This window comes from Ambystoma mexicanum, chromosome 6p (assembly GCF_040938575.1).
Source record: "Ambystoma mexicanum isolate Mex_15411 chromosome 6p, UKY_AmexF1_1, whole genome shotgun sequence".
Lineage (NCBI taxonomy): Eukaryota > Metazoa > Chordata > Amphibia > Caudata > Ambystomatidae > Ambystoma > Ambystoma mexicanum.
In genome coordinates, this window is record NC_090935.1 from 164,631,068 (window position 1) to 164,646,735 (window position 15,668).

Here is a 15,668-nt window from a genome sequence, read left to right on the forward strand (position 1 = left end):
GTATACAGATTGTGCAAATATATACAGAGGTAAGGTGGCCTTTGTAGTTACAAGAATAAACATGAGCAGTGTGCAGAAATATGCAATGCTTAATCAGAACCTTTGTGTATCACTAAGGCATGCAGGTGAGCTGGAACAACAGGCATAGCCTAACAGGTCAGAGGCTAAGGATCTGTAGCGATAAAATGTGTTTTATAACATTTTTTCTCAAGTGTAAGTAGGGTTGGTCAACTCTCAGGTCTTGAGGCAGAGAGTTCCAGCATTTAGCAGCCTTTACAGGGAAGCTATTTCCACCAATAGTGGTGAGCTTGTATTTAGGTATGGTCAGGCAATTAGCATTGCCGGCTCTGGTTAGTCTGTGAACGATTTTTCTCTGAAGCTTAGCTGTAAGGTAGCTAGGGGCAGCGTTGCTAAGAGCTTTGTGGGTCAATGATAGCGTCTTCAATTGTATTTTATTGGCCGTGGATAACCATTTATGATGGCGTCCAAGGGGGAAATGTGGGTTCTTTTGTTTATGCCTAAGGCTGCTCTTAAGGCGTTATTTTGTAGGGTTTGGAGTTTATGGATAGTCATTTTATTAGCACCACTGTAAAGAGCATTACAGTAATCAATACTGGAGAGTATTAGAGCTCTAGCCAGGATCAAGCAGCTGTCGTCAGAGAGGAAGGGCTTGCAAGCTCTAATTAGCTTGCACATGTAAGCTGTGGAGGATGTCAAGGATTTGATCTGTTTATCAAACTACAATGTGGAGTCCAAGTAGAAACCAAGAGTTTTTACCTCCTTGGATACTTTAATAGAGTTCCCGTCAATGTTGAATGAAGAGAATTCCTGACCTAGCTTTTTGATGTTCGCCTGTGAACCCAAAATTATCAACTCGGTCTTATCATTGTTCAAGCATAGGCCATGAGTGGCCATCCATGCTTGGATAATAAGATATACTTTAGGATATAAGTCCTGCTTTCCTCTAACCCCTCCATACTGCATATCATCCCCCCCCCACACACCATAAAGTACAGTCCCCACATCTCATTCCCTTCCTCCTCTGTCCCCATTCAGGTCACCAGCCCCCAACTTCACGTCCTGCAGGCATGTACCTGGCTTGAAATTCAGCCCACTCCAACTCAAGACTTGCTTCTTTCTCATCTATTACTGCTGTGATCCTTTCCAATAAATATATATTCCTCCCCACATTTACCCATTCCTTCTTGCACGGGAGCCCTAGTCTTCTGCAGCGCATCGCAACTTTTTCCCTTTCTGAATGCTCTAACCTGATAATGTGACATCATGACAGAGGATTATGGAATTCATAATGAACTGTGACATCATGGCAGAGGATTATGGAATTCATAATGAACTGCTACAATGTCCAGGCAAGGGGATACATCATTTTCTCTGCTCAGTATATGTTATATCCCTTCTGGGTTGCTGTGAGGCGAGGGCAGAGATAACATGGCAATGTTATGTTGTATTTAGTTGGTATATAAATTACTATTTTTGAAAAGTGTGAAGGGTGAGCATGATTATTTTTACGCTACTGCCTATCCACTCCCTGTTATACCCTTTGTAATCAACATAGTGTGAAATTATCAGATGTTTTGCAGTGGTTTATCCAAATAACACAGCTTCCTGTGTATGCCAATGTGACATGTCTTATTGCTTGAGCATGCATTATATTTGCTGGTTAGAGACATTAAAACATACATAATGCTGTAGAGAAAACAGGGAGCATGGTAATCTGGCAGGCATATGAAGTGGAATCTTTGAGAGTTCTTTTCAAAGGTAAATCTACAAGAATAAGCATTGACAAAGACAATACATCTGTATAAGAAATTCTTGTTCTGGCCAGACCAATTACAAAGGGACAAGAGTCTTTTATGTGCTATATCAACACTTTTATGACATCTTGGCTTACAGGTGTTTCAATCATAAAGGCAAATGTACATAGTATTGCGCCTCTGTCCTTGACAACATGGTCGATGGGCAAGATATACACTGCAGTGAGGTAGGTCAGCGGTAATGTCCAAACGACCATTCTCTGGGAAGTGCTCAAATTAAAGTGGCCAAGAAAGTTTTTAGTAAAAAAAATGACACAGAATACCAAAAGCACTGAACTCCCAGCTCATCAATGGAAAACACAGAAGATTCAAGCTGAAAATGTACTTATTGGCAGGTTGGTAAACTGAAGATTGTACTGTAGGATGGATATACAAAATAGACAGTTGTTTATGAAATGGAAACATCAACAACACTAGCTTTTAAATCTTCTTTGAGACCAATGTATGGAACAGGGGATCTAGCCATTCTCTTGGACCCAAGGTTAGGGCTAGGGTCAGAGTACTTAGTGTGCCCCGGGTTGACCCCTACTCCACAATTGCTCTGCCCTAGTCTCTCAATGCCTGAAAGTGCTGAGTGGGCCTCCAGGTTGCCTTGCTCAGGTTCAACAACTGATTTCACAGCTTTGGGTTGGGTCAAAAGTACTTTTTACCATGCTGTGCTGTGTCTTCAAGACTGGAGGCTTGAGGGTCTCCTTCAGTGATATAAAGCTTGAATTTTGTCCAGTTGTCCCGTGGCGTGTGAGGCAGCTCAATGGGTCTCTTTTCTGATGATGATTCTTGAAGGTTGGCAGTCTTGTGTTCTTACGGTCACATGGCATTTTATTTTTATTTACTCGGCCTCAAGGGTAAAGCAAACATAAGTGTCATTATGTGGCTAGACTGGCCTGCATTGATGCAGTCAATATTGTTATATTTTCTTTATTGTGGAATGGCATTTTTACTGGCCATCGAGAGTAAAGCCAACACGAAAAGTGCAATTACACGGCTAGTCTGACCTGCATTGATGCAGCCCATCTGGTTAATTTCTTTTACTGTGGTATGGGAATCATTACTGGCATCAGGTGTAAAGCAAACATGATAAATGTTATGAAGTGTCCAGACTGACCTACATTGTTGCAGCCAGTCCGAACATGTTTTCTTACTGTAACATATGCGTACAATACATCAGGGATCATGAAAAACATGAAAGTCAGGGCAAATACACTCACAAAACTACACAAACCTCTTTGTACGCATTAGTTTTACCACTGTGTTACTCAATGGTTGGCACAATCTAAATCTGTAAACAAAAAATATCTCTTCAAAAAATAAATAATCATATAAATTAGTAATCACATTTAATGAAAATGAATTTATCAAAATGCTGATGCATCACATAACACATGTAAAGAAGGCTGATCATTACAATATAATCATTACACATAATACAAATATGTAGACAAGACCATTACTCAAAATGAACAGAATTGTTTCGTAATACATACAGAACAATATCATTTGAATCTCAACATCTGTGGAAGGATCATTATTTTTGTACCCTCAATTAAGTTGTAATGATGATACATTGAAGATTTCTTTATCATTTGCCTTTATGACTTTTGAAAATTGAAACTTTGTTTGTATTTTGAAAAATTATCCCAGGGTCAACTTGGGGTTACCCTATTCCACAAACCCACTGATAGAATATCATCTTGATAGCCAAAACCAAGTCAGTTTACATAAGAATATTCCTTTTAACCAATTCTTGCAGGCAAGAAGAACCGCGAAGACGTTTATATTCAGGCTGATAACATAATGGAAAGATTGTTATTATGTGGGTATCCATGACATTTGCTTACAAAAATCCCTTAAACTGGCACAATTCTATCGAAGAGAAAAACCTCTGGAGTCAACGAGCAAAGCGAAACAAAATCGTTTAGTGTGTGCTATTACCTTTTGCCCTAAGAGCAATAAGGTCATGAATTTGGTTCTACAAAATGTATATATCTTCAAGCATATCACCCTGATTAACCAAAAACATTATTCGCCTCTTATATTGTAATAGTGTCATATACCTGTGCAGACTACAGGGACATTTATGGGCTGTAAGGGAGGCATGGTATCACAAGTATGACATTGACACAATCGATTACATTTCAAAAACCTTTACTCAATTATCAGGGTTTGGAAAAACTCCTACTTTGCCCTATAGCTAGGATGGCAGTAGTCTCTACCATCAAATAATAGGAAGAGCACAGTCCTAGTCAGTCTCTGTCAAACAAAACCAAATGCCTGCCCTATCTCTTATACAAAAAGTGTGTAAAGGGGAATGTGTGTGCAAAGGAAAATCAGTGTTGTAACATAAAGCATCAATGTGGCTGAGTCAGCTCTCCTTCCCACGATAGACAGCACGGAGTAAGGCAGGCCCCGTTCACAAGATGACACACTCTGGCACAGGTTCTCAAAACAAAGGCAGTTCAAAATGTGGATCAAGGCCCGCTTGGCCTTCCACGTTAAAGTCACTTATTCCAGCTTTCAAAAGTTATTTCACAGTTCAACAAAAGTTCACGCAGGTCTCCCTCGATCAGGCTGGAACATTTCAAAACAAAAAGCTCACATTGGTCTCTCTCCGCCTGGCCCGGACCTTTCCATCACAGAACTTGCAGGGGTTCCCTTCCCCAAGCTTAATTCACCTTCTTTAGGGGTTCCCTTCCCTTAATTTATCAGACTTTTGGTCTCCCTCAGTAGGGCTCTGACCTTTTCCTGATGTTGAAGACTTTCGAATGTGCAAGGCTTTTGCTATAGAGCTCTGCAGGACCTCTTGGACTTTCCCTTTAGCTCAGACTCTTCTGTTATTTGCCCCAGTGTCTCTTGGTCTGTGTAGTTAAGTATCACAAGCACAAAAGTTCAACATTCACCTGTTCGCTTCCCCTTTTGGTCCGGGTTATTCTTGGTCATTATGCATTTTTAGAGCTCATTCACTTTGTTGCATTATAACAAATCAATTCACCTTTCACAGAGAGTTTCCAGTGGGCTACTTACTCTCGTGGGACTACTACACTACTTGGTATCACTGGCTTCACAGTTATCGGTAATTAAAAGTTCCCCTCAAGTCTGCTTTCCTTTGCGTCTCATCCACACGCATGCAGCCTTCAATTGTGAGATATACTGTTGCACTTTCAATTTTCTCTGAACACACATCAGTTTTTCAGGTCGCTCGCCAACTCACTGGCTGTGTGCATTCCTTTCTTGTCTTTACTGTTTAATTTCACGAGTCAAGGTTAATACCACAGGCTTGGCCTTGCCTCCCCAACTCTGTCATTCACCCAGGAGGGTCGTGGGCGTCCTTGAAACACAATACAGTCTTCTTAACTGGGGTTTGGCCTTCTCCGTGTATCTTTCACGGCTCTTCAGAGGCAACGACATCCTGCAGGGATCTCCTGGGATTCTCTACCCTTTGCTCTCGTCCCTCTCTCAGTCGGTCTGCTCCATTAGGTTTGCCTTCAACCCGGAAGTTCTGTTCCTTCTTGTGTTCTGCCTTGCTCAGAGTGTGCCTCTATGTTCCACCTTTTATCCGTGTGGTGAGAGCTAATGGGTGTCAGATGTACGCAATTAAAGCCAAGTGCGTGACTTTGCCTGACCTGATTAGCGGGACATCTCCAATGAAATGTGTTAAGAGTTAGCCTCTTTACTCTCAGTCGCCCTCTTCCTCGGCCCATTGGAGAATCCTATAAAATAGGATTGGCCCTGGGTACGGGAAATGGAGGAATGCCACGTCTCACCATTGGTTGCCTCATCCCCACTCCCCAAAGACCCCTCCCGCAGGTGATCCTCCCACACTGGTCCTCCCCAAGGGTCTGGATCCAAAGGCGATGACCGTGCAGTGGCCACCTGAGAGAGAGATCCCTGGAGACTAGGAGGTGAGACACCCTTTGGTTTCTCACAGGGCACAGGCAGTGTGAAGATGTTTTTATACTGGCATGTATTGTAGGCAAAAGTATCATGAAAATAAGTTGGAAAATACTCATGTGCACTGTTGGTGACTTGTGTCTATTGGATTATTTCATGTGTTACCCTACAAAACCAATTGCAACTTGTGTGTTTTTTTCCTCCAATTTATTTCACAAAAAGCGTGCTCTAAAATACTGTTTCAATGGATATTGTTTGGAAATGTTCTCTGGGGAGATCCCACCTGACTCCCTTTGGTTGGTTTGGGACTCCTCGCTAAGCTCTGTCACTACCGCATATTCGTTAACCAGTCACCAGTGATAACTACTGACATCACACTTTAATCCACGAGAAAATAGATAACATACATGTGTTCAGTACAGTACACTTATTTTTGCAAAACCCACCATCACTTAATTTTCACAAATGGCATTCTGTCACATGGCTATAAATCTTCTTTTTCCTGGGAAACCTTTCCAAAAACATCTTACCCTCAGCATTTACAAAAATAACCTAATGGCTTTGCCAATGTTTGTTCTATTTGTTTCTACAGCAATGAATCGACAGCCAGACACAACACGAATAAGACGGTGTGGGAAGAAATTGTGGTAACGTGGCAGTAATTCTATTAACACTCCTCTGCTGCCGCATTACCGCACCACTGTACTATGAGTTAAGGGATGTGATTTGCAATTATTACCACTAGCCTTTTGCTTTACCGCCGATTTACTGCCACGCTCATAATGAAGCTCATGGTTCTCTCAGGTTGTTGCTTTAAGGAAGGCATTCGTTCGGCAGAACAGGGCCACAGAAAGAAAAGGAGAAATGCTTCTATTGTGTTTCTAGCATTCCCTTTGAGGGAATACATGATGTACTTCTTCAGGGAACCGGGTATGTTAGCCTTTAATGTGCAGGTTGGCTTTGCATGCTGAGGTCATTCTTAAGTGACTGTTTTGATATAAAAAAAACTTTTTAGTTAGTTGGAAGAAAGTCATTTAGAGGCAGATGTTGTCACTATCAGCCATGTTTCCATACTTAACCAGCGTAGTTATTTATGCAGTTCTTAAAACCTAATTGCTTCACAGAGGTCAAATGTTCCCACAATAGGATATGACAGTAAAATCACTTAGCAAGCAAATGCTCTTTTAATCGAGTTTTGAAAAGATAGAACGAAGTCAGAAATCAAATAGAAAGAGGTAGAGCATTCCAGTTATTGGGCGCGAGAAGGGAGAAAGAATGGAAACGAGAGGAGGCAGATGGAGGATGAGGAACAACCAGAAGAAAAAGAAACTGGGAGCGAATTGAGCAAAAAGGAGAATAGAAAGAGCCTAAGGAGGAGAGATAGAGGGGAACAAGACTGTAGAGAGACATTTGAATACTAAGCAGAGAAATGAAAACAGAAGTCGGGCTTTGAATTTCAGTCTTCGAAAGAGAGTGCAAAGCAGAGGAAATAGGATCATAGGGAGAAAGAGTGCAAAGAACGTGGATCGAAGAATAATAAATAGAGCGGAGTGGAGCAAGACGGTAGACAGGGAGACCAAGCAGTAGGCAAGAACAATAGAGTAAGCTGGAGAAGATTAAGGATGAAATTTGTATATTAGAAGCATGGAAAGTTGGCAACCAGTGAGATTCATGGATATTGAAAAGCAAAAATTGGCACGAGCGGCAGATCGAAGAAATATGAGATGAAAAGGAGAGAGAGGAGACCAAATGACTTCAAGATTACGAGCCAAAGCAGAGATAGGGAGTACATAATGGGGAAAAGAGATAGAAGGTGGATGAAGAGGGGGAGGAATAGTGAGTGTGGGAAATAAAAGAACTTCTGTTTTTGATGGATTAAGATGTAGATAGTGACAGGCTGCGAGGTAGCAGTGAATAGAGTCAGAGAAGGAAAGAAATATCTTCAAATCATCCACGCAGAGATGGTAAGAAAAGCCAAGTGAAGTAATAATGGAACTAATGGGGAGATTTCAGAGAGAGAATAGGAAAGGACTGAGAACAGACACTGGGAGCACACCATAGGAAGGAAGGAGGACATGAGAAGATTGACTAGCGCAGGACACTAAGAAGGTGTGGTGAGATAAGATTGAAACCAATTCAAAGCAGAAAACTGTAGACTGGGATGATGAAGATGAGAGCAGAATAGAATGTCCAATGGTATAGAAAGCCGCAGACAGGTCAAGGAGTAGTACCAGGCGAGAGGAGTGTTTGGCATAGCGTGGTGAGAGGAGAGTTTCCGACACCGCCAGAAGAGCGGTCTCTGTAGAATGACAGGGATGAAACCCAGACTGTAGGGGAGGAAGAATAGTGTTGATCATCAAATGAGACTTGAGAATAGACAACATGCTACAATAGTTTAGATAAGAAAGGCAGAAGAGGGATGGAGAGAAAGTTAGAGGGAAGAGGGGGATGAAGACTTGGACACCAAATTCCAGCTTGCAACTGTTCATGGTGAGTACTCTTTCTTAATGTGGCTTTGGGAAATTGGACTCCAAGTCCTAGCGGAATCGTACAAAAATGTCGACCTGGGAATTGTGACGGCCGAAAATGCAGACTTTTTTTTTTAACTGCCTTTACACCACATATATATGGGGGGGTTTGAGTATAATATTACTATGGGGGTGGCTGTGGTGTAAAGGGTTAAAAAAAGTCAGCATTTTCAGCCATCGCAATGATCACATAGATCTGTCCTAGCATTCAACTCTTTATAGTGAGAGCTGTTGTGGAAAACAATCCAAGCCTGTCTCCCCCCCACCTTTATATGTTTTCAGTGCATTCACTTCAGGACAGTGACTAGATTCTATGACTAAAGAGTCTTTCAGTCCCCCCAATAGTCACAGTGGTCTTCTATGTGTATCCAGCCAGACCTAGCCTCCAGTCTTCGAGAGATAACCGGCAGAAATGTGCACCCTTAATATATTTAAGACTCACCCACTTTATCATCATTCGCTTGAAATAGATTTTGTTTGTAAAACATGAGTATACTTTTGTCAATGTAAGTAAATTGCTAAATATCTTCACTGAGCCAGCAGAATACAAAATTTGTCAGTAAATATAACATTAGTTGCCAAGTTTCAGCTCCCCATTCTGACTGCAAGCATATAATTCTAAATGGTGTATGTTTCTAAGCTACATGTGGCCTTCTACTGAATTTAGAGACCTAATCCTTCTCAGATTAGTTTACTTCTTCCATTTCCGTTTAAATTCACATTTCCCATCAACATTCTTTGAGATATCTGCATTTTTACACTGATTTCACCCCAATTAATACTAGCATCACAACCTTAAATACTATATAATCAATTCCAGGAAACTCAGTTCATTCTCAAACATCTCTTTGATTGCATTCATGAACATATTCTGCTCTTGAACGCTCAAAGTATTAACTGTTTTCTCCTCCAAACAATTGAAAACACATCTGATTAGACAATACAAGCAACTCATTTCCAAAAGGATAGCAAAAACCAATAGAATCCCAGAATCCCACGGATTAGAGAAGTTCCTAGTGACCCAATCGACACTGTATGATAACACAGAAGACGCAGTAATGCGGACACCCCCAACCATGCTGATGGACTCTAGGCTTTGTGTGGCGGGGCTGCGCCTATGGCTCTATCTTTATTATTGGGGACTGCGTACTGTAAAGGGCTGACTTGGTGCAGATATCCCAGGCAGGGTCACCTTTTCCTCGACAATCGGTAGCTCAACAATTGATTACATGTGTGTGCCAATTGAGCACTGGGGCCTCCTAAGGAGGTTTGGTGGACAACATCTGTAGTGACCATTTCCCCTTCAAGCTTGATATCCACTCGTAACCAAGGACGGTCATGCAGTCATGCTGAGCCAAGTCTATCCCTTGGAGGTGTCCTTGGATGCCTCTCAAATGGAGTGAAGATAGGAAGGAAGTTCATCTAAGAAAGGCAGTCCAATCAGGCCCATATGAGCTGCAGAATCCACTGTATGGGGAATTTGGATAATGTTACTATCCAAGAGGAGTTTGTATCCTTGCTGACCGGGCCCCCCTGGTAAACGTACAGGACAACGAAAGGGGGGGGGTGGTTTGAGTGTACCCGAGCTAGGGCAAATCTTCTTTCCGCATTGAGCTGTGCAGCGGTCTCTAAAACTGCTATTATTAGTTCTAGGTCCCATTACAAGAAAGTTCTGGCTACTAGAAAAAAGGTAATCGAGGAGTTAGCATGGAAGGCCTGGGTGGTACCCTCCAGGGACAATGACACCAAACTGTTCTGGGAGATTGCCGAGCGGGGTAACCTTCTACAAATGTAAAATGGACACTCTGATCAGCAATGTACCGGATAAGGCTTGGATGGAGCATTTTTTCTCCTTATACACTGATGGGAGGGGGGCTGAGTATTGTGGGCTAGTGATTGGGGAAGTCTGGGGTATTTGGAAGGGGAGAGCACTGAGGCAAGTATTGTTTTACTCAGTGGATGAAATTAATAAGGCTATAGGTTGCCAACACTGTAATCAAGCTGGTGTTCCGGATAATGTCCCGGCAGACTTATTCGTTATGGTTCCGGATCTCTGGGCCCCAGTATTGACACAAGGGTTCAATGCAATATGTGCGGGCGGTGCCATACTACTCTCACGGTCACGCCAACCTACAAGAAGAGACCTCGGGCTTCCCCTGCCGCATATAGACCTATATCACTTTTAGACTCTTTGTTTAAGATATTAGGCCTTGCCATCCTGGCCTGTCTAGAAGACTGAGTTGTGAGTAGTGGGGTTCTCTCTCCGGTCTAACTGGCAATTCGGTCGAGGCTGGGTACGGCTGAGCAGGCAATCAGCCTTTATTTGGTGACTGCACACTCACTCTACTTGAAGGAGGAGCCTATCTATCTGGCGTTTAAGGATCTGAGCACAGCATTTGATAAGGTCATTCGTGCAAAGCTGTGGTATATGCTCAGGTCCATGAACTGCCTTCTGGCCCTGGTAAACCTTCTGGCCAGGTTGCATGACTCCACGAAGGCATGTGTCAGGAGTGGTGCTAATGGGCATTATACATGTTTTTTCCTAGTCGAATTGGGGGTACGCCAGGAATGCATCCTGGTGCCTCTACTTGTTTAAATGGTCTTTATAATTTTCTCCTACAGTCTTCTCCTGATGTCCCAAAGATGGGTGGTTGGTCCTTACCGGACCTTGTGTACGCAGGTGGCATGTACCCCAAGACCTCTGCACGCCCTCATTTCTGACTATGCTGACTTCATGCAGGGGTTAGAATTAGTTGTGAATGCAGCAAAGTCGACGGTGAGGCCTGTTGGATGGGGAGACAGAGGATCTAATTCTGGGCTATGCGCTGCAGGAACAGTGCAATCCCAAGGGTCGACTTTTTCAACTATCTGGGGGTTTGATTCTCTGCTAATTTCAGCGCTACCACCCTTGTAACTAAACAGGCACAGCGGTTCAAGCAGGCTTTGGGTGGGGTCTCTAGGGCTATGTCCATGTTTAGAGCTAGACCAATTGCTCCACTGTTGCAGCTGTACAAGGATAAGGCGGCTTTGGTTGCCAGATTCAGGATGGAATTGTTAGGCTATTCCAATGTTAGTGTGGTTCTGATTCTGGAGAACCACTTTTTAAAGAAACTGGTGGGTGTGCTAGCTTCTGCGCCAAATTTCGGTGTTCAAGCAGAACTGGGCTGTAGACCTATTGGGGATGTGGTCTCCCTGCAGCCAGTATTGCACCAGCTTAGGCAATGGGAGAGCTATACTTACCCATAAACTGATTATCTCCCTGATTGATAAGGACTTGGGAGGCAGGGTCCCATGGCTGTCTCATATCAAGAAACAGCTGATGGCAATCAGCATCACAAATCAGTACCCACCTTGTAGTATGCTCTCTTGGGGAGAGATAAACCGATGGACTGCCCGTTTTTATGAGTTTGTGAGTATGAACAGCGAAAGTAGGGAAATATTGAAACTGAAGAACCGAGGGCTAATGACAATCATGTCCCCGGGTGTACAGAGCTATTTTCTGTGGGCTGACTTCCCAGTGGATTGCGTATTCATATCTAGAGCAATATTTAATTGTATCCTTCTACGGGCACTGGTGGCAGCCTGATCCGGGCGGGTGCAGATTCGTCTTGCCCTGTGTGTGAGGCGCCTTACAAGGACTTGGCCCACCTGGTATTCTTTTGTCCTGCTTATGTGAGGGCTAGAGGATTGTTCATGCGACCCTGACTGCAGGAATTGGGCTTTGTACAGTATCGGCCTGCCGTAATATACTTGCTGTAGGTGGATTCACCATGTGCAGGCTGGTATTTGAAATCAGCACTTTATCTGCGGAAACGACTGCAAAGTAGAGCTTGTTGAAATGAGTTCATGCACAGCCATTTAACAATCTGTGTTCTGAGATTCTTTTTAGCTGCTATTTTTGCAAGGTGTTATGTTGTATTCTATTGTGTCATAATTGAAATGTATTTTTGTATTTTGTTTTGTTTTTATGGATTGTTTTTATGCATATCCGAAATAAACATGATGATGATTGTTATTGTTATTTATGCTTGTACCGCGCCAAAGCCCATAGGCATCCAGGCGCCGAGAGACAGGTATAGTGACCGAGCTGCTATCGAGAATACATACTAATTAAAGATATATGTTTTCAGTTGTTTCCGGAATGCAAGGAGATCCTTAGTCTTACGCAAGGAAGCCGGTAACGCATTCCATGTCTTCGCTCCTTGAGTGGAAAAAGCCCTGCCGAGCCCACGCGATCGTTTCACTCGATGTTGTCCTAATAAGAAGTCTTCAGCTGACCTAAGGTTTCTTTTGGGCTGATAAATACTAACGTCCTTCAGATAAGTTGGAGCATTCCCAAAAATGCATTTATGGCAGATAGTTAGGAGTTTAAACTGGATTCTGGTTTCCACAGGAAGCCAGTGTAGTTTTTTCCTAGCTGCCGTAGTAGGTTCTGAGCGTTTCATCTGGAAGATGATGCGGATGGCTTTATTCTGGACTTTTTGTAATTCTTGGATATTAGCTTTCCTTGCCCCACCTAGGAGCGCACTGCAGTAGTCTACACGTGACAAAATAACGGCTCTTACAAGTTTGGTGCGATTTTCAACTGAAATAAGAGGGGAGACCTGCCTGAGCACTTTAAGATGATAATTTGTGCTCTTAGTAATGGCTGTGACATGAGCCTCACAGTCTAGGCTATTTTCCATGAAGGTGCCCAGAGTTTTAACTTTCTGTACAACCTTAATATCCTGCCATCTATCCTGAAACTAACATACTCATGGTCCAACTGGGTTAGTGCCTGACACGGGCCAAATAGCATCAGTTCCTTCTTTAAGGCATTCAAGCAGAGCCAATTGGTGGACATCCACTGCTTTATCAGTAGGTAAACCATATTCACTGTTTGTTGGTCAGCATCGTAATCACCATGGATATCGAGAACCAACTGAAAGTCATCCGCATAGTTACAAAAGAAAATCTGAAAAGACTCTAATTCACTACAGAGAGGGAGAATGTAAATATTAAACAATAATGTAGATAAACACTATCCGCCCAGTACACCTGTGACCGTCGGCCCTCCAAGAATGATCTCAACCAAGCTATGGCATTGACAGAGAGGCCCCCGACAGTCTTCATTCTGTCAAGTAGAATTTTATGATCAAGCAAGTCGAAGGCTGCTGATAAATCCAACAGCTTCAGCAGCCCCAACTTACTTTCCTCCAGTTTAGACAGCATGAGGGTCTGTAGATCCAAGAGAGCACTCTCAGTGCTATGATGGTTTCTAATGATGATGATATAGTCGCAGATTTTACTACATGAGTAATAATATCTGTAAGTATATCTTTGGAATTTGAGATAAATAAACTGCAGTCTTATCTGATTGGAGCATAGAGGCCTCCTTTTGAGAACAGGATAGTATCTAAGGCATTCGATTTTGCAGTCCCATAATACGCAGATACACTTGCTCTCGGGTAATGAGGACACTGAAGTGTCATTTGCCACATTCTCTAACAGCTGGGATAATTTGAGAATTTTATTTTAATTTTGCTTGATGCCTATTCAAGGCATCAAATAACCTACGCCTTCAGCAAAGCCTTTCCAGAGAGATTCTCGTTTATCTCTGGGAGGCTATGGGCAGTTTGGGAACCTGTCTAATAGCAGGTCACAAATATTCCATGTAAAAAGTTCCATCCCAATCCTTAGTTAATCAGGTATATGCCAAAATAAACTATAAAAGAAATCCTTTATCAAAAGAGAAGGACACATTATTTATAGTAATAATTATTGTTTGCGGATAGAGAATATTTGCATTTATCTATACCCATAAACAGAGAACCCCAATTATAGATAGCAGAGAAGGACTGTGGCAGCAGAAGATAGCTAAAATGTAGCGAGTTCCTTGTGAAGATGTTCCAGAGGAAGACAATTTGGAAAACCTGAAAACCCATCTGTAAATAATGACCAGAGCAAGCCTTAGGCCCATTCGATCTAGTAACTAATCTGAAATCACTGCAGACATCACCCAAGTTGAAAGGAACTGGTACCATAGGAAGGCGGGAGACTATATCACATAGACAATGGCTGCAGATCTTAGGGAGGTTGACACATTCTGGATGCATGCGACTTGCCAGTGGCATGTACAAAATTATTTTGATTTTCAATCTAAGGGTCAGCAGTGGGGCCTTGTGATTTATGACAAGTTCTATGAAATAGGTCAACAGTTAAGAAAAATATCAGCGTCAGAAAACATGGAAGATCCATCTTGATAAATCAGTAAATATTTCACTTAAATATTTTTGATGCAAGGTACCAAGTACAGTTCAAATGTTTGGCTGTACATGTGCACAAGGATCAGGAAGCCAACCACGAAAAAGAATAACACTGTGGCACAATTGTAGAAAAGCCAGAAGAGCCTTGAACTAAATATTTATCTGCAACTTCTCCAGTTGTTTATCTCGTGATCACTCTGCCCAAAGGGTAACATGCTGCTTAGTAGATTCAGAACCTTGGAGAGCAGAAGTAAGCTGTTGCTGCTCTTCTTCTGCTTCTGCATTAGCGCTCACTGGTGATGATACTATGCTGTCAACTCAAGTACCTTGGACAGGTTTCACTGAAGCAGCATCACAGCTCTGAACAGCTGTGGAGGTCATGGCACTAGTCATGGCACTAGTCGCAGAAGAATTTGCATACAGAAGCAGATTTGGATGTGAAAGATACCGATGATGCAATCTCTCCGTAAGTGGTTCAGGAAGGGCTCTATGGAGGTGTCTTAGTCTGATTCTTCAGATGGAAGCATGGACATACCTCAGATGCCCCCTGCATTTGAGGACTGATGACCTGTTAGGGCACTTGTCAACACAGTTGCAGCTCAGACATTCTCTGATGTACTGGAGGGTAGAAAGAGTCATTCAGTAGGTATCTGATGTCCTTCGTTGACTTGTCAATAGAGATATTTGACAGCCTTCATAAGAGACCTAGAATAGTTCATTATTGCATCATCTTCTAAATGCAAATCCAAGCAGCTTGTTGACAGAGGAGGGGCTGCAGCCATGTGCGTAGAGAACTCAGTCAGGATTTAATTGGACTGATAGTCCATGTCTTTGGTTGAAAGTCCATGATTTGTGTTTCGATTATTTTGAATATGCAACAAAACCAACTCTAGGGCTTTGGGCCATCCATATCCAGTCTCTTTACACACTTTATAGAGCATGTTCTAAATATCACCATTGCAGTCGTCTTCTACTGCTATGCTAGATTGGGAATGATAAACTTGAAGAAAATGGTTATAGATATTTGAATGCATGTTTCTCTTAGTTTCTAGAGCTACAAGAAGACCAAAACGAGATATACACTCAATGAGGCACCCACAGGGAAAACATATCTGCCACAACTAGCTACGGAAGCAGCAAACCAGGAACAACAAGGCAGCCATCTGGGCGGC